At 33.6% G+C, this 26,513-nt stretch overlaps 1 pseudogene; it reads left to right on the forward strand.

The window, feature by feature from the left end:
* Positions 1-2,969: 2,969 nt before the first annotated feature.
* On the forward strand, positions 2,970-6,577 carry LOC149527987 (mechanosensitive ion channel protein 6-like; annotated as a pseudogene).
* Positions 6,578-26,513: the final 19,936 nt, after the last annotated feature.

Genomic DNA, 26,513 nt, shown 5'->3' on the forward strand with positions numbered 1-26,513 from the left:
ATGATAGTAATAAGTGCTCAAAGTTGCTATGGCAAGAATTCAAGACTATTATCACATTAGATAAGATATTTAGACAAGATGGGGAAGATATTGAACAACAAATATTTTGACAACTTTTGACGAATCTAAGAGATGCAAACCCACAAATTGATGATTGAAGGTTGCTAATGTCAAGGACCCTTATCAATATAGATGTTGGAACAAATTTTGAATTTGATAATGATGTTCATTTGTTCTCAACAAATGAAAATGTTCATGCTCATAATAAAAAAAATGCTACATTCATTGAAGCATCCGGTTGCACATTGTGTTGCATCAAAAGCAGGCATTATTAATATAATAGATGATTGTTCAAATGATGAGCTTGATCTGGAGTTGTTAATCTATAAGGATTCAAGGGTCCTGCTAACTTCAAACCTATGGATAGAGGCTGGTCTTGTAAATGGGGCTCTTGGATACATTCAAAAAATTGTCTACAAGCAAGGCAGTGCTCCGCCTGAGCCTCCAACATATGTGATGGTTTAGTTTGATGGTTATTCAGGACTTCCATTCAAAGATCATAATCGAAAGATAATTCCAATACCACCAATATAGAAAGGTAGGACACTTCAACTGCCATTGAGGTTGGCATGCGCATTGACTATTCACAAATCTTAGGGATTGACTCTTCCCAAAGCAACAATTGATATAGGACCGAGAGAAAGAGCAAGATTGACATTTGTGGCAGTTTCAAGTGTAAAAGCTCTCTAGTGTTTGAGAATAATGCCTCCTTTCACATATGATTGTTATGAGAAAATGAAAAAGGGTAAACAAATTTTGAAGCGCAAGCATGAAGAAAATAGACTTAAGCGCCTTGAAGATAGTTAATGTGATATGTTATTCTTAAATATTATGTTTGTAAAAGTCTTTTTAGACACATTAGTATTTTGTTTGTAACACTTCCTACTATATTTCGTGTTTTAAAAATGTCTCTATCATATAATGATAAATGATAAAAAAGAGTTTCTTCATTTTAATTTATTCTATTTTGAGAAACCCTATCTTTTTTTATGATACTTTATTTTTATAGATCTTAATTAATTGTAGTGATGTATTAAGTAATAATTATATCTTAAATAATTGTACTAATGTTTTTTAAGTAATAATTGTACTAATTCATTCAGTAATATTAGTTTATGTTTACAAATTATATTTACTTTTGCATCAATGTCTCTTAATCTTTTATGAGAATATTATGGATAACTTTTCTTTATTTAAACTATTAAGTAAAAGATTCATTATATAATTTCAAAGAAAAAATCAATCAATATAATTTACTTATTCTAATTATCCTCCAATATTAATTTAATTTTGTTTCATACTTTTAAAATTAGTGAGCTTAACTTTATTTCTATTGACTTTACTTGGTCTATATTTAAGTATTAGTGCTAGATTTAATTTGTTTGTTCTATATTTTTTGATTATATCTTATAATGGTTTTATATATTTTTGTATTGATATTTGTTTAAAATTTTGTAGCATATCATTTCAGCTATGGATTCTTCTATTGGAGAGTCAAATATCATTGTTATGAGTCTTGTTGCTTCCGTCACCTCAAATAATTTCTTTGAGATTGATTTAGATAAATGTAAACGAATAATTTAGGAATCATGCTCACATATAATCAAAGCTTTGGAGAACGCTGCATTGTCAATTGATACTATTGATGAACTAGAAATAATAGAAATGGTAGATGTTGCCAAAGTTATGCATGACACATCTACAAAAACAGATGCATTTCCATAAATGATGAAAGAAGTCTACCGCAATCATTGCTCTAATAAAGGTCGCAACACCAGCCTTATCACTGAGGAATATGTGATGCAGCTACATCATTATGGAGAAATGTTCTCTTTTTAGTTTCTTCTCATATTTCCTATATTTCATCTGAATACTTCTACTTCAGCTTATATTTCCTATTTAATCTATGTAAGTGTTATGAACAACAACATGAAAAGTTTATTTTCACTATTCAACTCATGAACACATACTTTTTTCCATCTATGTGAGTTTTGTGAACAACAAAATAAATAAATAAATTCAACTCTTCAAATGATGTTTAAAGGTACACTTACGATATTTGATGTTACATTTTCTATGCATAATCATCAACACTAGTACTAATATTTATAAAATTGATGCTAACATTGATATGTATACTATGTATAAAAGTTATGCTCTCATTGATATGTTAGATGCTATATTATCTATGTAGAATTATCAAAACTAATAATAAAATGTATAAAATTATAAAATTGATACTGACCCTTTAAAAAATTAACATATTTATTAAGTCGTTCAAAATTAATTATTCAAATGCATTATGTCAAATTTTATTTTAATATTTATTAATAATTAAAATTATTAATTCTAATAATTAAATAAACTTAATAAATGAAAATAATATTTTTAAAAATAAAAAATAATAATAAAATAAATAAATAAAATATATTTAAACAAATAACATTATTAATTGTGCTTATTAATTGTGCACCACGTCTCTTATATATATATATTTATATATATAAAAGTCGAGAGTTATCCTTCTCAAAGTACCTATTTTCATAATCTAACTTAACTAACTGCAATAGGCACCTCGAAAAGAATAACTCTCAGCTTTTTTATATATATTAAAATATATAAGCAGTATAATATCAAATAGAAATTCTTATCATGCCACATTACTGACCAAATGTCATTTTGGTCTCATTATTTCTTTCTAGTGCAATGCTTGCATTGGGCTGTAATTTGGGTTTTGGGAAGGGAGGGAAGGCGAATGGTTTTTGATTCGAACGGATTGTGGACTGGAATGGAAAGTGAAAAGGTTTTTCATAGCTTATATAGCGTGTCATGGATACAATGTTTCATAGTTTATTCACTGTGTCATGGATACGATTTCTTTATTTCATGCAATGGAAAAATCTACGAGAATGGCTGAAAGGAATCTGAACAAATCTCCCTCAGCTGCAGCTGATGTCGAAGAAAAATATGGCTCCATCAAAGAAGAGGAGTTTCCTCCAAATTACAAGCACTCCGAATTTGACAAATGGCTTTTTCTGGAATGTGCAGCTTTATTGGCTCTTATAGCAGGATTGCTTTCAAGCCTCGTAGTCGGGCCTCTGAAGAAACGTTACATTTGGGGGTTAGAGTCATGGAAGTGGTTTTTGATGTCTCTGCTTGTTTTCTGCGGGAGACTCGTTTCTGGCTGGATAATTCGTGTGGGGGTTTACGTAATCGAGAGAAATTTCATTTTGAGAAAGAGGGTCCTCTACTTTGTCTATGGAGTGAGGAGTAGTGCAAGAATTGCCTCTGGTTCGGCTTAGTTTTGCTCGCTTGGTATCTCATATTTGATAAAAAGGTAGTAACCGTTCCACACTCTCGTTTTTCATAATTGTTCTTCTCAATGGAAATGCATTTTCATAATTGTTATTGTTGTTGAGGATAGGGTTTTTCTTCTTATTCATCTGCAAATTCCTCTTTATATTTGTGATCTCTTTTACATTCTAATATTTTGGTAAATTTTTGCTATCAGTTGGAGCGAGCTACCGAGAAGAAAAACCTGTTGGATAGCATAGGGAAATTTCTACTTTGTCTTCTGTGCGCCTCATTTCTATGGCTGTTCAAGACACTATTGGTGAAGATTTTGGCTTTGAATTTTCATGTGAAAACATATTTTGACAGAATTCAGGAGTCCATATTCCATCAATATGTGCTTGAAACTATATCTCCGCCCCCAATGATGGAAATCCATCAATCCTCTGCTCTAGCAGATAAAAATAATACGAACAATGCAGGACACCTGGAAATTCAAATAGATCCTCGTGATAACAGGAATAATGATAGGGCAGGGCACAAAGAGGAAGGGGGCACCAATGGGATAACCATTAAACAACTGCAGAAGCTGAATCAGAGGAATGTCTCTGCTTGGAAAATGAAGAGATGGATCCGAAATATCAGGCATTCGGGAATCGCTAACACAATTGACAGGTCTTTGAATTACCATAAACATGATCCGAAGATCGATAGTGAACGTCAAGCAGCAATTAAGGCAAAGAGGATATTTGAAAATGTTGCTAAGCGTGGAACAGAGTATGCATCCACTGACTTGTTCTTTGAAGTAATACCTTTACCTCACATAAGCTTTGTCATACAATGAGGTGCCGTACTAAGCTTTGTTTTTGTTATTCAAGAATTAGAAAGCTAACATTTAATAGTTTCTGGTGGATTGTTCCAATAAAAATTTGTAGCAGGCAATACTATTGGCAGTTTATTTATGTCTTAATAGAACGCCGTTGCCATTTAAACTGGCATCCTCACACAATAAGATCCACAAGCACTCTTGATCACTACCATGGACTGGAAATTGTTATCCCAGTTCCTAACCATACTGCAGTCTGACCATGTACCCATTCATGTGTTTGGTAATTAAACCATGAACTAATACCAAAACGGCTCTGCTAAGCATTATGTCTAGCAGTTTTTATTGTATGATCACTTTGGTGCTAATGCCATTGTTCTCAAACACCTAACTTTTACAAAAGCACCAAGGAAAAAGCATGAACCTACAAGCATAAATAGGACCAGAGAATATAAGGAAAATCCACAGCTCATGGTTCATTTACTTCTGGGAAATGAATATGTTTCAGAAATATTTTTTTCTTAGTTAAATTGAAGTCCCATCTTTTGCAGTTATATTGAGGAAGATGACCTGCTGAAGTTAATGAGGAAAACAGAGGTGAGCAGAGTCTTTCCCCAATTTACAGGAGCCTCAGATACAGGAAGGATCACTGAATCGTCTCTTGCAAACTGGGTGGTATGCTATTTCAAATCAGTTCCATACTGCTTTTAAATATCACTCCCAACATATAGCTAGATGTAGTTTTGTTCGAAACGTTGTGCTTATTTCATGTTCTTTTGACCTAAATTTTCTGTTTTATTCCAACGAAATCAGCACAAAATAAATTAAACTAGGCAATACTGATTATCTAGTTCTATTAGCTCTTTCTTGGGACATACTGACTAATGTATCTTTTTTTGTGGCAGATGAATGTTTTTTAAGAAAGGAAATTACTTTCCCGGTCTCTTAATGACTCCAAAACTGCAGTTAAACAGCTACACAGGCTCATCAATGCAGTTGTGGTTATAATCATAGTAATGTTCTCTTTGGTACTTCTGGGCATTGCCAGCACCCATGCTATTGTTCTAATATTAACTTCCCTTCTGCTTGTGGCTTTCATGTTCGGAAATACCTGCAAAACAATCTTTGAAGCCATTGTGTTTGTATTTATCACGCATCCATTTGACGTGGGTGATCGTTGTATTATTGATGGAGTTCAGGTAAAAGTCGTCCTTCTCACCTTTCACAAATGGCTGAAATGATTGAAGATTCACCTATGAACAAAAAAAGAAAAAGTAGAAAATGTTACAGATTGGTTTTGTAATACAACCGTACAACTAATTGATATTTGAATGGTACAGATGGTTGTGGAAGAAATGAACATCCTCACAACAGTGTTTCTGTTGAGTGATAACGAGAAAGTATACTACCCAAACTCAATATTATCTACAAAACCAATCATTAACTATCATAGGAGTCCAGATATGGGAGAGAGTGTTGACTTCTTTGTGGATGCTACTACTACTGTGGAAAAAATTGCTGCACTTAAGGAGAGAATAAGCAGGTCCTTTTATATGTGATTTTTTTTTAGCAATGGTATAATATGAGGCACAGTTACACATAAATCTGCAAACACCCTTACATACGAAATACTTGATTGGGTTAATCACATAAAGTTTCTATAAATTTATTCTTAAATCTCAGCAACAAGATAATCATAAACAAACTCTTCTAGGTCTGTTGATCCACTTTGGCCTAAAGGCCAGTAAGGTTAGGTTAGGTTATCTTATTTATGAAATAGGTATTTCCTTGATTTGTATGAATATTTAGGCACTGTGTTTGTTTATGCAGCTATATTGAAAGCAAGCATCATCATTGGCACCCAGATTATAATTTGTTTACTAGGGAGATTGAGAACACTAATAGGATGAGAATGGGCCTTTGCCTCAGACATACAATGAATTATCAAAGCATAAGTGAGAGATCAAATAGAAGATCTGCATTGCTACTGAAGATGAAGGATATGCTTGAGGAACTTCAAATTGAATATCAAATTTTGCCTGAAGAAACGCCCGTTAAGTTTGTTGGGTCTATTGTAAGATGAGATCCTCATTCATTTCTAATGAGTTGAGGTAAATAAAGAATAACAATTTTTATTGGAAGCGTTTATTTTTCTTTGTTTTGTTTTAATGACTGTTTCAATACTTATCTTGGAATCTGCATTGGTAATTATAATGACAAATTCTTTTGGATTGTGTTTTGCAGGGAACAAAGCTCCATTGCTTTGTGAACAAGGTACATGTTTCTAATATTACAGCTGTAGGATTGAGCATCCTTGCAGCATGGTCGGAACGATTAAGAAGCAGCAGCTCCTCAGTGAGGGAGATTATTTTGATAAAAGACATGTTCCCTTCAACATAATTTCAGAGACATCTATGTCTTGAGTTTTTTGTGTTGTAGCTTTATTGAAGGCAGCAATATATCCTCATTGAAGTCCTTGCACCATAAGTCAGTAGTAATGACTGCGTACACATACAATTTTGTACAAAACAAGGAAATCATGTTCATCCTTTAATAAATATAATGCCAACAGAAAAGGCATGGAGAAGTTCGTGAAAGTCATGCAAGTGCAAATTAGTTTTCTTGTCAACTTGTTATTACCACTTCACATCCAATTTTCAGATTGGACTACAGTAGGGAGATAATTAAGTACTTGAAAAAAATAGGAGGTTCATTTGACATTATTGCAGGTCATATTGATCCAAATATGGATCAAGTATTGAACCAGTTTTTGATACATCAAAATAGAACTATAACTCATCCTTTTGTAGTTTGGGCTACAACCTACCCATCTATACATTTAAAAGGAAGAGCATTCTTTTATCCACACGAAAGAGTCAGTATACAACTTCAATGTCCTTCCATTTATGATCTCAAGCTGAAAGAACCTCTCTTTTAAAGAACTATAATTAATATACGACAGGTACTGACAACTTTTTGAAGAAAAACTGACTCGCTTTGAAGAGTTATGGTGGAACTGAAACCCAACAAGATTAGTTTCTAGGATTTGAGAAGAAATCAAAGAAATCATTTCATCTGTAAGTGAATCCAAAGAAGAACATAGAAATCCATGCATTCAGTTTTTGGACATAAAGACTTACATAATCAAAATTCTAAATAGCTCATCTAATTAAATTTTCAAACTTTTAAATTTCCAATATTTTAAGAACTACAATTTAATATGAAATTCAAATTTAAATATTTTTTTATAGCTTCTTTCAACACTACACTTATTCGACGACAATGAGCCAGCTTTTAAAAAAAAACCAGCTGGCATGTTTGCACTCTCAGTATGTTATGCTTTTAACCTCATTTTTGAAAAAATAAAATAAAATGAATGCCATAGCAATCTCTATAAGTTCTAGAAGAGGTTCCACACTTAGGCTCCACTACAGCAACACAAATCTGATTACTTCACATCCATGGTAAATATAGTTTTTTCCTTCCTTTGATATTGGATTTCAAAAACATTTTCTCCTCCTTATTTGTATGGCTCATTTATTTTTATTTGCCAATGCATTTAGGGTATACAATATTTCAACAAAAGAGAAGAGTAAGAATATTTACACAACTATCCAATACAATTGTTATATGCATTGAAATAACTAAAATTTTATTGAAGAGCAAATGAAAGAGTCTTAATCGCCTTAAGGAGACCATGGCCTAAGGGGCTATGGAACATAACATTTAACACATTTCCAAGTTTTTTTCTGATTCAAGTTTTCTATTGTAAATCTTTGATATCACCTCTCTATAAAAGTAGGATAACAATAACAACACTAGTAGTCCACTCATTTGGGTTGTTGCTTTATGTGGCACCATTAAAAATTCTCTTGATTTTGGAGCAAGAATTTAGCAAGTGGTCCAACAATGTCTTGAGTAAGTTTTCTTTAGCAGCCTTGAATCCCTCATCAAACCAAGGGGTAGGTTAGGAAAGTATTTGAACTTGTCTTCGTAGTATGAGATCTCCTACACGTCATCAAAGTCTTGTGCATTAAAGTGATTGGTATATTGCTGCAATATACTCACTTCTATAATAATTTTCCTTGAGGGTGTTGCTCAAGTGCAGCCACAAAAAGCTTTCAGTTTTCTTGCTTCACAAGGGATATACCTTTTGTCTATTTTTTTCTATTAATGTGTTTGGTTTCCCCTCATTAAAGTTCATTTGCGTGGATTCCAAACTTAACAAAGAGATGTAATGTTCAGGCTTCATTTTTTGTAAGCCAACCCCCAATATTGAACTCCAACAACTTGGAAATATAACTTCAAGAGTAAATCACATAGTAAACCATACTTCCGCCCATTGTAGTTTTGTAGTGACAATGGAGTTATATGCTTCATATGTGGGTTTAAATGTGATAATATGCCAATTTTGTGACAACATAGAATTAGAATAGGTTTCTAGGTTTAGTATGTATGTTCCTTGAAAAATAAATATTCGGCTTTTAAGAGCCTTTTTTTTCTATTTTGTTATTGACTATTTATAATTAATATATTACTAGGCTTATAGCCTATTTGTTTAAAAATAAATTACTCTCTCTAAAGTAGCATAAGGAGCTTTGCTATCTAGATTTTTTTTCTTGTAGATCTTCAAGCTTTTAATAGAAAAGTAACAAGAATCCATCCTAATTGTTTCCCCCTTTATATTATTTCCAGCCAATACTTATGTAGGTCTTCTTTATCTACTTTTATTATTCAAACCTATGATTCTCTCATTAGGATTGTGATCCCTCTATTCCCCTTACTTGTTTCAATACATTCATTCCTCATTGATACTTTATTGTATCCTTCAAAATTTAGAACATTAAATATATCATACTAATGATCTTTCATAGGAAAAATAATGTGTTTTCTCTTTGTGAAGGGCACTGACCTTAGTTTTTGCCTTTATAGGCAACCTCTACAATTCCTACTTGTGATGCAATGTTGGTAGATGTAAAAGAATGTGATTCATATCATCTTGTGGTTGTAGTATGATGTTAAGTAATGCAAAAGTATTTTAGATCTTAGGTTTTGTGTTTCCATTTGGTCTACAACAAAATTTGTGTTCTTATGAGTATCAACCTATATACAAAGATAAAGTATCAATTTATATAAATGTTTTGCATTCCTACACATTCAATGAATTTGGTGATATGACTCTTTGCTTATCACTTTGTCAATTTTAGGTGATGTTATGTTGGGAATTTGTAAGTATCCTAGAGGTTTGCATCATTTTTGGAGTATTAATTTTAATGTGCATTAACAGTTCTATTTTTGTGAGTTAAATCGAGTTGTTTAAATCTGTATGGTAAAATCCTAGTTAGCTCCTAAAATTGGAAACTACATGCAAACTTCAAATGCTTGTATATATATTTTCCTTCATTTTTTCATTTGGATAAAAACTAAAGACTCTTAATTAATTCAAACACCTTGATCAGGATAGCGACGTCATAAATGCATTGCTATGGACTAATTTTGACATGAAATAAAAAATCCACATAAAGGAACCAAACATAATCTACGAAAAATAAATTCAAAATGTCTCAAAACATTATCTAAAGACACTTATCAATTTCATACCATGTACAATTTGGCTATGGAGGTAGCTACCCAAGATATAGAGGTATGATCAAAAGTGTTATAACAAGAGATAACCAATATGAGAAGGATAAATTGTATTCTTGTTGAAAATGCAACTAGATGGAGCCAATAGAATTAAGTTCACATGATACCCCTTGGTTAAATAGGCCAAGGTGAGATATAGGAAAGTATAAGATTATGTAAACATCTTAATATTATGCCTTTATACATAAAGTGATAACTTATTACCCACCTAATGTAGAAAAGTGCCAATATGATAAGTCCACCAAAGGTGAAAGTGACACTTAAGGTGGAAAAGTGAAAATGTAATAATACCACTGAAAGGGAAATATTCCTATGTAGAACTAAGTAAGATTAAGTACATGTGTATTTAGGGCGTAGAAGACGTACTAGGTACAACACTTAAAACACACCAATGATATTTCTTGCTTTCTCATCTAATCCTTAGTAAGATGAAGAATGCAAGGCTGATTAAAGACATTTCAAAGAATATAAGAAAATGAATAAAAAAAGAGGAAACATGAATGATTGATACAAATTTAAAAAATAAAATATGTGATTTTAAAAGGAAAGAATTAATTAGTTTCAAAAATCACAACCCTAGAGTCTTTTTAAGGGAGCTACAAAATAATGAAACAAAGAGAAAATAATATCATTAATGCTCACTTGTTGGATTGTGTGAAGTTCCTCCTTTAATGGCCAAAGAGAAAAGTAGATACAACTTGTTTTATGGTAGAGACACATTATACATGTATGGAGGCAGTTGAACCTAGAGTTCAATGGATAACTCTTATGGGTTATGAAGTAGATCCATTTGTTGTGACATAACATGTGGATGCCATACTTGCTTTTGAGAAGGATCTCAATGTAGAAAGATGGGGAACTTATCAAGAGAAATCTTAGAAGGTATGGGAGGAGCAGAGAAGAAGTTCCAGGAAAAGGAAGGTGTAGAAAATAGTTGATAACATTGTAGAGAAAGAAGGAATTTCTAAAGAGCAGATGGAAGAACATAGAAAAAAAAGTGAATCTATGCAATCAAAAGCAAAGGTTTCTACCCTATGATGTTACAAGGTGAAGCTATTATTGAGCTTGAACCTTTAGACATACCAGACTCACTTACTCTAGTGGTCTCATCTACAAATATTTCTCCTACATTGTAGAGAGTAACAAGAAGATTATCAAAGAGAACACCACCTGCAAAGGTTGTGAAGGGTGAGGTCTCAAAGGTAGATTTAATTGCTGAAAGAACTATGAGGCCTACAAGAACACGTAGACCTAAGGCTATGTTGGCAATTTGGCTAAGGATAGTTGACAGGGCTTTCATTAATAGAAATATAACACAAATTTTTAGGTAATTAAATCAAAAGACAAGTTTAGCTATAGGATACTTAGAAAGTTGTCTAAGTATAATAGTGGTAAAAGAGAAACAACCATACAATTTTGTTTAGTGAACTTCACATAAGGCATATGAAATTAGATGATCTTAGAAGAAGGTATTATGGACATCATAGATGATGTGTGTAAGGCTACTAAAGTTTAAGATACATTTTGAATAAGTTTGTTAATCTCAAATTGGTTTTGACAAGGCATTAACAAAATACTTAGTCATTATTCAACAAAATTACACTACAAGCCAAGTGATTAGAGCAAGCCAAGAAATCAATTCGAATTGAGTGATCAAGGCATGTCGAGCATTAGTTTCCAAACAATACATGCTGAGTAATACACATAGTCAATGCTGAGAAGATAGTTAGTACTGAGTAACTCATAAGATGAGTAAATAGAGTATGCTAACTCATTCAAAAGATGAATTACAACATTGAAGATACAGTGAATGCCAAGCATTAGAGACTTCAATTGCCGAGTGAATAGTTTAGGACATAATTTTTTGTAATGGCACAAAATTCTATGTAAACCATTTTTTGGCTGACTTAATAATTGTTTTATGAATCCCTATGTAGCACATGCAACCAATCAAATTGAGGGATGTTCTAAGTGAAAAAATGGATCAAAAAAGCTATTTATTCTAACCTAACCATAGCCAAAGTTTTTGTTTACTTAAGGAGACAAACCCTAAATAGTTTGTATTGCATGAAGGAAGAGAAGGAGACAAGAGAGATGAATGCTAAGTACAAAGAGAATTCATGATGGCTATGGAGGTTGTGACAATTTTATGAATTACAAAATCAATTAGAGAGAATAGAGAAAAGTAGAGAGAGGATAGAGGAAACATATCTGATCAGAAGGGTCAAGTACACACTAGGAAAGAGAAGATTTGACATCTAGCAATAGAGTCTTAACTGAAGGATCATGGTGCTAAATCATTCCAACAACCAATGCAGAGAAAATCTCCTAATAGAGTAGTCTTAACAAGCTTGTGTAAAACTCTTAATCGAGTACTTGTTTTATTGCAAGTTTAAGTCCTCTAACAAGGAACACTTTTAGCATGGTGTTTAAATCCTTTAACAGGGTGAGACCTAACAGTCTTTGTAAGCCTTTAATAGGGTAGGCCTATCATAGGGGACATCATAGTTATTATAGTCAAACTTTTTGTAGCTTTAATTGGCTACACTTTATAGTTGCAACCATGAAGATTTGTGTGTGTCATCCCTACCCTAATTTTACCTTCTTATTGGAGGCTTTAACAAATTTATTGTGTTATGTGTTATTTGTTTCATGCTATGGATGAACATGTGTAGTTAGCTATTTCAGTTTACATGCTAAATTATAAGATGTATGTATGGTGAATGTTTTATGGTTAAAGTTTTGAAGTACTAATTCACCACCCCCCTGGTAGAGTTTACTTTCCCATTATTATTTCTAACAATTTGTATCAGAGCCTTGTTCTTTGGAAAGGAAAGCTTTATAACTATAAGGAAAGATCTTGAAGATGGAAGTCTACAATTTGGGAAAGACTATTGAGAACTAGAAGATTGAAATCCATCTTGCCCTACACCAACTCATGGAAGAAAGAGATGAACTATAATGTTCATTGAAGAGAAGGAAAGAAATATCTATTGAGCAAAATGACTCTCATTATTAAGATGGAGACACTATTGAATTGTTTGCAAATGGAAAATCAAGTGAGTTTGATGCAGCTATTGCAGATCTAATGGAAAAGAATGGTACCCTAACTGAAGAGGTCAAAAATCTTAAGATAGAACAAGAAGTCCAATTAGTATTTCTAAGTGAGGTGATCAAGAAGAAGAAGAAATCCAAGGAGGAAAAAGTCATTATTGAAAAAGACAAAAGAAAATTGACCAACATACTGTAAGAGAAGACATCAAATGTGTAAAAGATTCCTAACATGCAATTGGATACAATGAATCAATTGATGATTTTTAATCATGAATTGAATGGAAAAGATATTGAGATCACAACCTTGAAGTTACAGAATAAACAACTGTGGAATGATTTGAGAAAAGAAAAGGATTTTGCTAAAAGTTTCAATAAACCTAGTGAAGCCATCAAATACTTTGAGAAACTGATGAGATCTCCTAGATCTAATAATGATACTATTGGAATGGGATACACCAAAACCGAGGAAGGAGAATCATCTAAAAGTGGTGAACAATGAAACAACAAAAGTAAGAACTACAAATCCACTTGTCATAATTGTGGAAAGTTAGGTCATACAAAAAATGTTTGCAAGAGCAATAATGCAAATTAGAACCCTAAGTAGAAATTCAAGGGTTATTGTCATAAGTGTAACAAGCAAGGATATCAGGCACATGAATGAAGAACCAAGACCATAAGCATAGAAAGATTTGATGGATATTGTCACAATTGTTAGAAGTGTGGACATGAAACATATGAATGTAGATATAATGCCAAGTGGGCATCTAACAAGTAGACAAAAGTACAACAAAATGGAAAATCCTACAATTGGGATTACAATACAAGGTACACTTGCCACTAATGTCAAGAATATAGACATGTTCCCAAGAATTGGATTAGAACACGTTTCAAAGGCAACTACAACAGATGGTTGAGTGAGACTACATGCTTTAGCTTTTTGAAGACTGGTCATATAAGCAGAAATTGTCCAACTAGATCACCAACACCAAGTAATGGAAACAATAAAGGCAATGAAAAGGTCAATGTTGAGAAGGTCAAAGTGCAGATGAACAAGACATGGAAGAAGAAGGAATATCTTAGCACATTAAATTTAGATGAGGTCACTTCATCCAATGGATTAGGTGATCACATTACCTCCAACTAGGCAATCAAAAGTATGTGTGGACTGATATTTCAATAATATATTTTACATCAGTTCCGAGAATCTAAGTTTTGAAAAGATTATATATGCATGAATTAAGATGCAATGTATTGGTTTGAACTTGGAATAAATCTATAGCTTTGTTAGTTTTCATGTTGTTGCTGAGCATGAAAGGTTTCATAGTTACTACTAAGAGCAAATGTAATTTTAGTCATTTCCATGTAATGAAGGTATGCTAGTATTATCTGAGTTTGCTATGTAAACTGAGAAAAGTGGAAATAATGCATATGTTGAGTGAGTTGGAAACCCTATGTTGATCGAGATTATAGCTGTGTAAGCATTAAGAATTTATTGCAGAATTGTAAGGGTTATATAATTATTTCTTGACTCATTTGCATTCACCAACAATCAAAGAGAGCACGAAGAAAAATTGCAACATGATATTCTTGCATTTTTGAACTGAATTCAACTGAAACTAGACATATTCATAACATTGGAAAGGTATTTTACTGGTGTTGAGTTTCATTGTTTGAATTTTTGTAAACCCTAAGTATCAAATATGGCAGCTAGCTCTTCTACAAGTGTTAGGAAGGAAGGAGGGAAAGGAAATGTTTAATGTGAAATCAATTAGTAATGATGTAAGACAACCACCTTTCCGAGCAATACCTAAAATTGCCTATAAAGGAGACCTGTCTAGTGCACTATTGATGATATCAAAGGTTCTTATGATTTAGGATGTCAGGTGAGTATAGGAGTCATGGAGATAAGGGATTTGTATAGTCAACTTTGTGTAGATGGAATCTTAAGGGAAGAGAATAAAATTTTAGAAAGGAAAGGGTTGACCTATGCCCTAGATTTCCCTAACATATTCAAAACTAAATGGATAAAGATTGTGCTTAGTAGAATATTTGATGACTTTCTATGGTTGGAAAATGGACCAATTAAGATCACTAAAAGGATCATCAACTAAGTGACATGGTATCCTACCTTAGACAGATCCAAGAGCATGTGAAATGACTCAAAGGATATAATTGAGAAGAACACAGGTGTAGTATTGAGCAAGAGGTGTCTATAGTTTCTATCTTAGACCTACTAATTGACTTTATTGTGAGAGTGATAGCTCAAAAGTTCTTTTAATCTAGCAGATTGAACAATGTATTTTACATGGCTGTAGATTTGGGGTACAAAATAGTGAAGAGAGACCACACCTATGACCTTGTCGAGTTGCAACTTCAACAATTATCTGAAAACTTGGAGGCAATAAGGAAAAAAAAGAGTGCATCTTGCAAATTTGATTCTTTACTAGTTTGTATATTCTTTTATGTGCAGAACACATTTCCTACATTTGGTAAAGTTGCTTGGAAGAACAATAGGTCTATTACAGTACATATTGTAGAATTCATAGAGTAACTTGGAGATAACTTTGAGTCAGTGATTTCTAGTTATTTTGAGGATTTTAAGAAATTCATGTAAAAGAGACTAAGGATTCCTATGTCACTAGTGGAGAAACATTACAATGATGTTTTCTTCTTAGTGGATGCAGATTATAAATGTGTGTAGGCAACTATTCCTAGGGTCAAATGGCTTAATACCTTGCCATATGTGATCAATGTTGATGAGGCATCTACAACTATCACAACTCTACTAGCAAAAGAAATAGATAAAAGTGCCACCTCTTTTGGAAACTCTGAGGAAGCCAAGTCCAAAATTACAATTTCCTTGAAGAAAAATTCTATGGTAAGGAAGAAGAATAAACTTGTGAAGTAGATTAAAGAGAGATTTGGAAAAGATGGAGAAGAAGATGAAGATGAAGAAGAGGGTGAAAAAGTCCAAGCCCCTTTGGAACTCGCTCAAGGACAAGGAGAAGATGATGAAGTAAATGAAGAAGGTGTGAAGGGAGAAGAAGCTGATGAAACACCCAAGCCTACTGAGAAGAAGAAGAGAAAGGATAAGGAGCCTAAAGTGGAGAAACCTAAGAAGAAGCTTGTGAAAATTACACAATAGAAGCCAACAATACCTGCTACTAGGTCTAGCACAAGGGTAGCCATTAAGTTAGTTAAGGTTATTGAGAAACCTAAAGGAAAGAGGACTATTGCCTTAGTAGAGCTAAGATAGCTAGCCAAGAAGACATATGTGAGGAGAAAATAAACTCTAGTGGCTAAGTTAGATGAGGAGAAGACAAAATCTAATGACATGAGTCAATTCAAGGTGGTAAGCCACAATCCCTCCTCTGACTTAGATAATTTGTGTGACAATATTAAACTATTTTTGCACATATAGATTTTGATAAGTTAGGAAAGGTTGAAAAAAATACTATTGAAGAAGCCATATATGTGATGATGGCTACATTCAAATCAACTCCTATTGAGATTGCCAACTCCCTAGCTAAGAGTTTATATGACCAAGTTGAGCAGAAATGACAATATAGTTTACAAATTGAGAGACAAATCAAGGAAACCACTCTAACCCAAGTAATGCCAAAATTGGATAAGAGGAAGATTACCAAGGCTATGGAAAAACACAAGTCAAAATTTCCCCTGATATATAGAGCTTTCCATATATTGAACAAGAATATTGAGGATGTGGTGACCAAGAGTACACAAATCTAGAAAACAATATATGGGTCATCCACTCCTACAATAAAAGACTAAGGTGAGCAAGAAATGAAAGATCCTAAGAAAGATGAAAAAGTTACAATAGAAACAACACAAGAGGAATCAGTAAAGGATGGTAGTATGGGAGGCACTAAGGAAGAAACAACAATAGAAGCAGCCACTATAGACACCAAAAAATTGGCAAACCTAAATCACACAATTTTGATCAATCAATGAAAATTAAAGAGAAAATTAGAAGAAACACAACAAATTTTCAAATCAAAAATCACACTAGGTCAATAACTATCTATCAAATTGACAAGACCTAAACCAAATTTAAAAGAGGACAAAAATAATTCAAATTCATGAAATGAAATTCAAAAAAGGAGGAGGAAAAGATAAAGTGTTGAGAATAAATAAGACATTTATTAAAACAAAAAAATCATTTATCCTCACAAAATTTAAAATCTCTCTTTTTCATTTCGAAAGAATTAGAAATGTCCTCAATTATCCTCAAAACCAAGTCTATTGGATTCTTCCTCCTGGTCTCTTATGAGATATTTTCAGTTTCACATTTTTCCACCAATCAAAGGTAAAAATCTTGATTCTTACCCCAACCCCTTCTGAAATTCTATAAATATGAGGGAAATCCAAGAGCCAAAGGACCCAAGTTTTAGGCATCTGCACTATAGGCACATTTTTATTCATCATTTTAGCAATATCTTTCTAGCAAATTCATATCATTTTAGCATTGTTTTTATGTCATTTAACATTATTTTTTAAATGTTGGATGATTGTATGACCATTTTCATATTATTTTAAGAGTTGTTACTTTCATATAATCTGCATTATAGTCATAGATCTTGCATGCATTCTTGTAGATCTTCATTTTAAGCTTACTCCCATTCTAGAATTGTCACTAAGATGCTGGTTGTTAGTGAACAGATTGTCCTTTGAAGAAATGCATGCAAATTTAACCCTGTATGCCCAAGTGAAAGGACAAACTATCACTAATAATTGGATAGGTTATCGTGGGAATGACAACCTTCCTCTAAATTTTATTGGGTACAACTCCCCGTATAAGATATTCAATGAATTAATTATGGTTTCTTTTAACCAGAAAGCACAAAAGGATTACAAACATCTACCTATAAATACAAAGTAGACGTGGAAAGCTAGATGACTACAAGAAAATGAGTAACAAATGACACAAAGTCCATTTGCATGCATCGTTAAAAGGAGAATGAAGCCTAAGAAAGCAAGAATCAAAGTTTTAAAGACACTTTGAAATCAAATATATTTAGAAAGCCATGACATAAATGCATTTAGAGTAAACTAAAAGTCATACAAAGATACCACATAGTGGAAAGAAAATTGCCCAGCCTCAAAGTTCTGGTATGCAATTATCTTCTGAGTCTTCCTCCTCTAAAAATGCTGAAACAACAAAGTTCTCATTACATCATACATCTAAATCACTAACTAAAAAGGAAACCTAAATTCCCTCTCTGTGCATACATTCAAAATCAAAATATCCCCTGTTTTCCAGCTCATAGTTTGAAAAATTAAACAAAACTCTGTTCTTTCTCTCCCAGCAAATGAAACTTTTGATGCAACTCCTCTGTTCTGTAGTCCAAAGTCTATAAACCAAGCAGAAAGTGGGACCCCTTGCATTGTTGCTGGTGGCCTTTTTATCTTTCCACTTCCCGTGGCTTTTTCAGTTTCCCTAACTAAATCTTGAAACCGTTTCTCTTCACCTTCCTTGATAGATTTTCTTTGAATTTTATGGCATTAAGCTTTAAACATTTTTCAGTAAATCAAATGTCATCTTAGCATATTTGGACAAGTGACAAATGAATAAATCAGTCCAAAATAATAATAAAAATTTGTTGCTAGGCAGATTTGTTTTGACAGTCAAATGGGTCTCGGTGTGGGGGCCATAACTAATTATTCCATTGTTGGATTTCCTTGAATTTTGGATATGTTGGAGAGATCCTAATTCTGCACAACTTGACATGACCAATTGAGAAAATTATGTACGAGTCAAAAGTTATTGAAGACTGAGTGGAGGTATATAAAACTGTCAAACCAGCACCCGTTGAACCATTTTGAACCCTGTCATGTTTTGAACTTGAAGTCTGAACTGTTGAACCTATGAAACTACTAAACTAACAAAAACTGATCATGAATTGTGAACTCTTTTGAATCAACCATTCTACGCTTTGAACCATGAGTCTAAATTCAAGAACCTGAAACTACATTTCAAAATCTGATTTGGTTTTCCAAGTGAACTTGAAATTGTTGAACCATTACCCTTAAACTAATTTATATCTTCAAACTATTAAGCTTCAAAGTCTAGCTTGAACATTGTGGATGATGACTGGCTTGGTAAACCTCAAAGCATGAATTCAAAACTTCATACCTTTCAACAAGGAGCTTTTTTCATGGTGTTGAACTACTAAACCATTGAATCACTTTGAACTACTTCAAACCTCAGTTTGAAGTGGTTCAAAAACTTTGCACCTCACATCTTCTGAAATTGTTGGGCTAGTTGAAATAGAATCACAAATAGGGACTAAATTTTGAACCTTTTCGAACTAATCAATCTGCATTTTCAAAATCATTTGAATTGTTGAACTACTTTGAACTACTTTGAACTTTAGTCCAAAGAGGTTCAAAAACTCTCAACTTGAAATTTTAAAACCGTGATCATATTGGGTGCTAACACGTGTCTAAGAGCTATTTTAGTAATAGTTAGGGAAACATGAGATGCTCATAGAGATTACATTTTGATGACGATTTCTTGGCTTTAGTCTATTTTTTTGTCAATCTATCTGCATTCTACATTAAAGTTTCATGAATACGCGTTCACACTGTTTATAGCCACAGTTCAAGAAGAGCAACAAGAGGAACAAAATGTACAAGATGTACAAGTGCCTAGTGAAAATCCTCCACATGTAGACCAATTGAGTCAACATGACTCAATACAAATCAAGGATGTTCCTAATAATTCTTCTCAGAACATCAATCCTTGGATTGATGATGACATGAAGAAGATATTGAAGGATTCCACCATGGTAGAAAAATTATGCTCCAATCCTATATTGGTGAGAACTAAAGAAATTGAAAAGCCAAAAATGACAGTAGTAGGGGAGAAACAAATTGACGCATTCAGTGTGCCCCAGGCTACAACTACAGAGATAAAAGATCAAAGTGCAAGCACTAAACAACTAAGTGTTATTATTCAAACACTAGTAGCATTGTCTCTAGTGCCACTCATTTCAACTAAACAAGCCTTAGTTATAGTTGAGAAAGATGGAGCATAAGTCAAATTAGGTCAAGAAGCTAGTCCTATACCTACTCCACAAATTCAAGGTGAAGCTCAATAAGAAGTGAGACAAGTTGACGAGTCTAAAGAATTGAAGGTGACTACTACTTTAGAGGAACAAATTGCCATCTAGACTTTGGTTACCTTACTAGCTTCTATGACTCCTACCAGTAGTCAAGTTCTTCAAGGGCCAAGCACTCATGCCACACCATTTCAAATATCAAGGCCCAATGCAAAAACATCAAGGAGATCAAAAGAAATATCTTAGGGAGATGTAAGTCTAGATGAGGTGATTGAACTACTTTGATCTTAACACAATCATCATTGAGCATATAAGCATTCTATAGGAAGATCTATAGAGGAAGAAACAACAAGAGTTGCTAATAAGGGAGCACATTTCTCGATGCTTTTAGTCTTCCAGCTACAAATGAAGACAAACCAATTATTGAGCAACTGGTAGACACTATTGATAAGTCAATGATGAAGACATAGATGTAAATACTAAACTATTAGAATGATTTGAAAGAAAATTTCATACTAAGGTACTTGAAAAGATATCTAGTGCCCTTTCACTATGATAGGTTGATTTGGCAACCAAGATGGAGAGTGTGAAGAATGTGTTGGAGAACATTTTCTCTCTTTAAACCAAGTTATGTGATGTGAATATTTTCACACATGAGATTCAAAGGCATGTTGATCAACTAGATGGAGATCTAAAGACAACAAGTAATACCTTAACACTATCTCCTGGTCAAAGTTAGTCACATTTTCAAAGACTACTATCCACTCAAGGTAGTCTTGCTAAGGTGAAAGCAAAAGATACTAACATTTGAGCTACTTTGATCAGCATCCAATCCATGTTGAACCCACACATGGAAGTCTTGTACAAGGAACTAACCTATGGTGAAACATTGATGAAGAAAGATTCTCATCTTTCCACTCATGATGGCCTAGTTAACCTTATTACCAAACAAGATATCCAATATGAATTTCTAGAGGTTGTGTGCAAAAATTGGGATGCAACATTGAAAATCATAATGGAGATTTATAAATCATTTTTGGATAAACACACTATTAGTATACCACCCATGAAATAAGTGTCAAAATGGGAGATAATGAATATAAGGGGTATATAATATAGAAAGGGATATAGTGAAGTCAAGGTGAGTAGTGCAGAAATAGGGTACAACTAATATACTCAACAGGAGTATCACATTCAGATACAAAAAAGAAACATTTACTCAAGGGGAGTAATAGAGTAATGGATGAATGAGGTATGATAATTCATCATCCATTTTGAAAAATTTTGAAGTTTTGAAATTTTGTATAACAATTGAGTCACATATATATTGTCTAAGTTGTGCTCATAATAAGGATTGCATGTGCATGACAACATGTTTTTACCACTCATGTCAAAGGGGGAGATTGTTAATCTCAAATTGGTTTTGATAAGGTAGTGACAAAACACTTAGTCATTATTAAACAAAATTATAGTCGAGCAATATGTGCATGCCTAGTGATCAAGTCATGTGGAGCATCAATTGCTAGACAATACATGTCGAGTAATATACATAGTTAGTGCCAACCACCAGTATGTGCCAAGCAGATATTTAATACTAAGTCACTCATAAGTTGAATAAACAGAGTATGTCAAGTCATTCACAAGATGAGCTACAACATTGAAGTCAAGTCATTTAGAAGATGAGTTACAACATTGAAGATATAGTGAATTTCAAGCATTAGAGACTTCAATTGTCGAGTGAAAAAATTTGGACCTAGTTGTTTGTAATGGCATAAACTTCCATGCAAACCATTTTTGGTCTGACTTAACGATTGTTTTATGATCCTAGAAGATGTATATCATGAATTCTTATGCAGTGCATGCAACCGATCAAATTGAGGGATGTTCTAAGTAGAAAAATGGATCAACCTAAGTTGTTGATTGTAACCTAACCCTAGCCAACTTCTGCTTACTTAAGGAGAAAAACCCTAAACATTTTTATTGCATGAAGGAAGAGAAGGAGACACAAGAGAGATGAATGCTAAGTACAAGGAGCACTCATGATGGCTATGGAGGTTGTGACAATGTTATGAATTGAAAAATCAATTAGAGAGAATAGAGAAAAGTAGAGAGAGGATAGAGGAGACATATCTTATCAAAAGGATCAAGTACACACCAATAAAGAGAAGATTTGACATCTAGCAAGAGAGTGCTAATCGAAGGATCATGGTGTTGAATCATTCTAACAAGTGATGTAGAGAAAATATCCTAATAGAGAAGTCTTAGCAGGCTTGTGTAAATCTCGTAACTAAGTGCTTGTTTTATTCCAAGTTTAAGTCATCTAACAATACACACTTTTAGCAAGGTATTTAAATCCTTTAATAGAGTGAGATCTAATTATCTATGTAGAAGTCCTTTCATAGGGTAGATCATAATTTATGGTCAAAATTCTTGTAACCTTAATTGGCTACACTTTACAGTTGCAACTGTAAAGATTTTTGGGTGGCATCTCCACCCCAATTTTACCTTCTCATTGGAGGGTTTCTGGGTAACAAATTTATTGTGTTATGTGCTATTTTTTTCATGCTATGGATGAACATGTGTAGTTAGCTATTTTAGTTTACATGCTAAATCATGGGATGGATGTGTGGTGAATGTTTTATGATTAAAGTTTTGAAGTACTGATTCACACCCCCCTCTCAAAGTTTACTTTCCCATTGTTATTTCCAACAAAGTTTTGGGAAGTTTTCTAATAATAGGTATAACATCACAAAATAGAGTACTAGAATACTAGGTTTTTGGTTAAGGAATTATTTTGACTTGTCAAAATAATTGCTTGGCAATGTTGAGCCGAGATGCTAAAAATTAACTCTCAAATGGAAGAACTTAATATAAGATTTTGGTAGCATGTAAAGAAGGATAAGGATGATAGTTCAATATTTTTAGTATAAATGAATATCTTTTTGTTTATTGAACTCACAAATTGTATTCTAATGATATGATTGCTACAAGCGCACTTTGTATGTACTATATAGATACAAATTTGATGAGCAAAGAGGGGAAGATTTTTTTATGAAGTTTTGTATATGTGGGACTACACGGAAACATTATACATACAAGATATAAACACGGTTGAGGTTTTATATCTATTCATATAACTTGTAAAGTTGTATATACACATTTGGGAAGTGGGATCGACTTTTATTTTGTATTGTAATTACAAATCCTAATAGCATTGAGGCGTTTGACAATGACTAGTCCTCTCATAAGGACATATACACTATATAAATGTAATAGACTCATAATAGGGTCAATATCTTTCACAAGATACTTTTGATTAGTTGATCATTTTGTGGGTACTATCCCCATCAAGGATTTTTACTCGGCTATGGGGTTTCCCTAGATAACAAAATATGGTGTTATAAGTTTCTTTATGTTACACGTGGTTTCTCTTTTTAGTTTACTGTTGTACATGCAAGTTTAATATTTGTAAATGATATCCATAGTTGGGCAGAAAATTGTTTAAAATACATAACTAATTCACCAACCCCCCTAGTTATATTAGTATAATTTAATTTGTAACAATTGGTATCAGAGCATAGTTACTCAAAAAAGTTTAGTAACTTCAGGGAGATCACTTTAAATTTAATACATTTGTTGAAGAATCTTGAAGAAACACTTGAGGAATTAGATTTGGTTAATGATGAAAGAAACATGTTAAAAATCAAGCTTAAGGATGCACAAGACTTTATTCAAAAGATGAAAGATCAGATTGAGAGTACAATATCAAAGAAAAAGGACTCACCAGAACAAATCAAGGATTATAAGTCAGCTACAAAGCTTAATAAGGATAATGAAATTTTGAAGCATGAACTTGGAAATACATAATTGAAGATGAGTATGCTAGAAGATGAGAAAAAGAAGCAATCAGAGTTGAGATTTGAGATTACAACTTACTAAGGTGACATTTGAACTTGAGAAAACAAAATTAAGTATGCAAAACTTGAGAAGTATAATTGTTGTGATTCCACTATTGGAGTTGATGAAATCCAACTTCGAAGACACCCAAGATCACCTACATATGAAAACTTGTCAAAGAGAAGGCAAGGAAGGAAGAGTGTGGAGCAAGGGAAAAATCCTAAACAGACATGAGAGAGCACATATGCAAACACAAGAAAATATGTATTTACAATATGATGAAAAGTGATGTGAAATACAATGAGGGAGCTCGAATATAAAGAACTCCAGGAATCTTCCAGAACAAGCTAGAAGATGCTAGGAGATAAGTGTGAAAACTAAGCATACATCCACATAAGGTGGAAAGTCCTCGAACAATGTGAGAGGATAAGTATGACTTAGGAGAGAAAAAACTCCTATATTGTCAACAACTTATAACAAACTCCTAGATTACAATTAATAAATAAATGCATTTAACTAAGTAAGCTTAAGTAAATAGAATAAATCATAAATATTTAATTATTTACTCTAACACACCACCCCCCCCCCCCCCCTAAGTGCAACTTAGGGAAATGCCTTAAGCTCACAAAACTAAGGAAAAATGCAAAATGGGTCCTGGCAATGAGGCCATTTTAGGTACCCAAGTACAATGCAAAGAAATGCGACCTCTATAAATGGGGAAAGAGAGAAAACCGCATGGGAAAAACCCTCCCCCCAAAAGAGGTAAGAACGTAGTGAAGAACTGAACAAGCCTCCAACTAGGGAAATGTCCCCTAAAACAGGAACAAGGAGTGATCAAGAAAGAGCATCACTGAAGCATATAGAAGCCACAAATATGTCAAACTACTGATCTAAAGAATGTCCATGGAAGAAGAAGGCACAAACTAAGCATGTCTATATGGTAGATTATCAATCTCACCGAAATGCATAGGTAGCTAGCCACTGCAATCACCTTGTACATAGGATCAACCACTAAATACATAGTTCACACTATTGAACCATCAAACCATGAATGCATTAGACCATCAGAATAACCCCCCCTTAATACAAATGAGGTGAGATGATAGGCAACTAAAAAGGTGGGCTAGAGTCTCCTACAAACAAAACAAGAACGATGAGAGAGGAAGAGGTACAGACACCTATAAAGACATGGTCACACTAATGCTACATGGGGCTAATGTCATGGAAGGGACACTCACTTGACAAAGGGAAAATGCCTAAAATAGAAAACAACTATCCCCTCATGGTGCTTTATGAAAATAGTGCATGTACAACTAACTCAAAACAATGTTCATGATCTCGAGAATGCAAAAGTGGCACTTTATCTTAGTGTGATACATAAAAGGATTTCAAAATGATAGCTACAATGATCAAAATTAAAAACAAGCTACAACAAAACATAGTATAGCCTAAAACAAAGGAAACCATGCCAAGAAAATGATCCTCGAGCCTAAAACACTCAAGATATCCACCATATAGAAAAATGCCAAAAATATGATAGAAAGAGCATGGGCCAAAAACTAAGGAAAATGACTACATTTCTGAAAAGGTGACAAAACTAGCTTTCCAAAAATATAAAGTTTTCAAAAAACTGACATGGGACGCAAAAGATATATATGCTGAAGTCAAAAACATAACTTCGGAATTCAACTAAAAAATAGATAATAAAAATGCATCAAAACTTCAAAATACCTACACCAATGTCTCTATCTCAGAACTAGGTTTCTGGTGCTTCTTTTGGATCGAAAAAATACCTCTGTCTGCTCAAGTTATGGCCAAAAAACTGCAAGTAGGTCAAAAAGGACCTAGGAGATGTGCAAGCAAGGATGATGCAATGTTGACATCATCATTTCATGGCATTAAAATTGATAGCTAAATGGCCGTCAGAACAAAAAAGAAAGCCACATGGCATGCCAAATGGCTGGTCCATGTGATAGCCACATGGCAATGATGATGTGGCAAGGGTGACATGGTAGGTCTACGTGGCAAGGTACCATGTGGCACCCAACCCATGTGTCACCCCTGAAGTGGCTGCTGGTGCTAAAAACATGTAGAGGGTGGTGCTAAGGTGGAGTCCCTGCTGGTGAAGCGGCAAGGTAGCTATAGAAGCAGGTTGAGCAAAGGAGAGGAGAGGCTTCGCTAGTGACAGAGGAAATGCCACTAGAGGAGGAGGCACTCAGGCAGAGCGCTAGCTGAGGAGGTGGCATGACCTATTTGGGAGGAGCTCAGGTTGTGCATGGGTGGCCCCGCAGTGGCTGCTAAGTGGTACCATAGCAGTGCCCCCTGAAATTGTCTTTAATTTTTTTTTGATGAAATTTTCTGTATGACAGTATGGTAGGGCCCTGTAAGAATTTTTTTTTTGCCTGCCGGAGCTCCATCTCAAAAATTGACAAGTTTTATATGAATCCTAACTGCAAATGGCCTTTCGGATCCAATGGCAGCATCCGTTTGGGCTGAACATACTCCAAAAAATTTTTGTTCCCCCAATTTGAAGAAGAATGTACAAATAAACTAGGGTTTGTGACATCAAATAATGGCTTCAAAAATCCTTAAACCAAGCGACAAAAAAAAGGCTCTGATACCATGTTGGAGTTGATGAAATCCAACTCTAAAGACAC

The sequence above is a fragment of the Cupressus sempervirens genome, chromosome 11, assembly GCF_028749045.1.
Source record: "Cupressus sempervirens isolate cs-2001-9-10 chromosome 11, ASM2874904v1, whole genome shotgun sequence".
In the NCBI taxonomy this organism is placed as follows: Eukaryota; Viridiplantae; Streptophyta; class Pinopsida; order Cupressales; family Cupressaceae; genus Cupressus; species Cupressus sempervirens.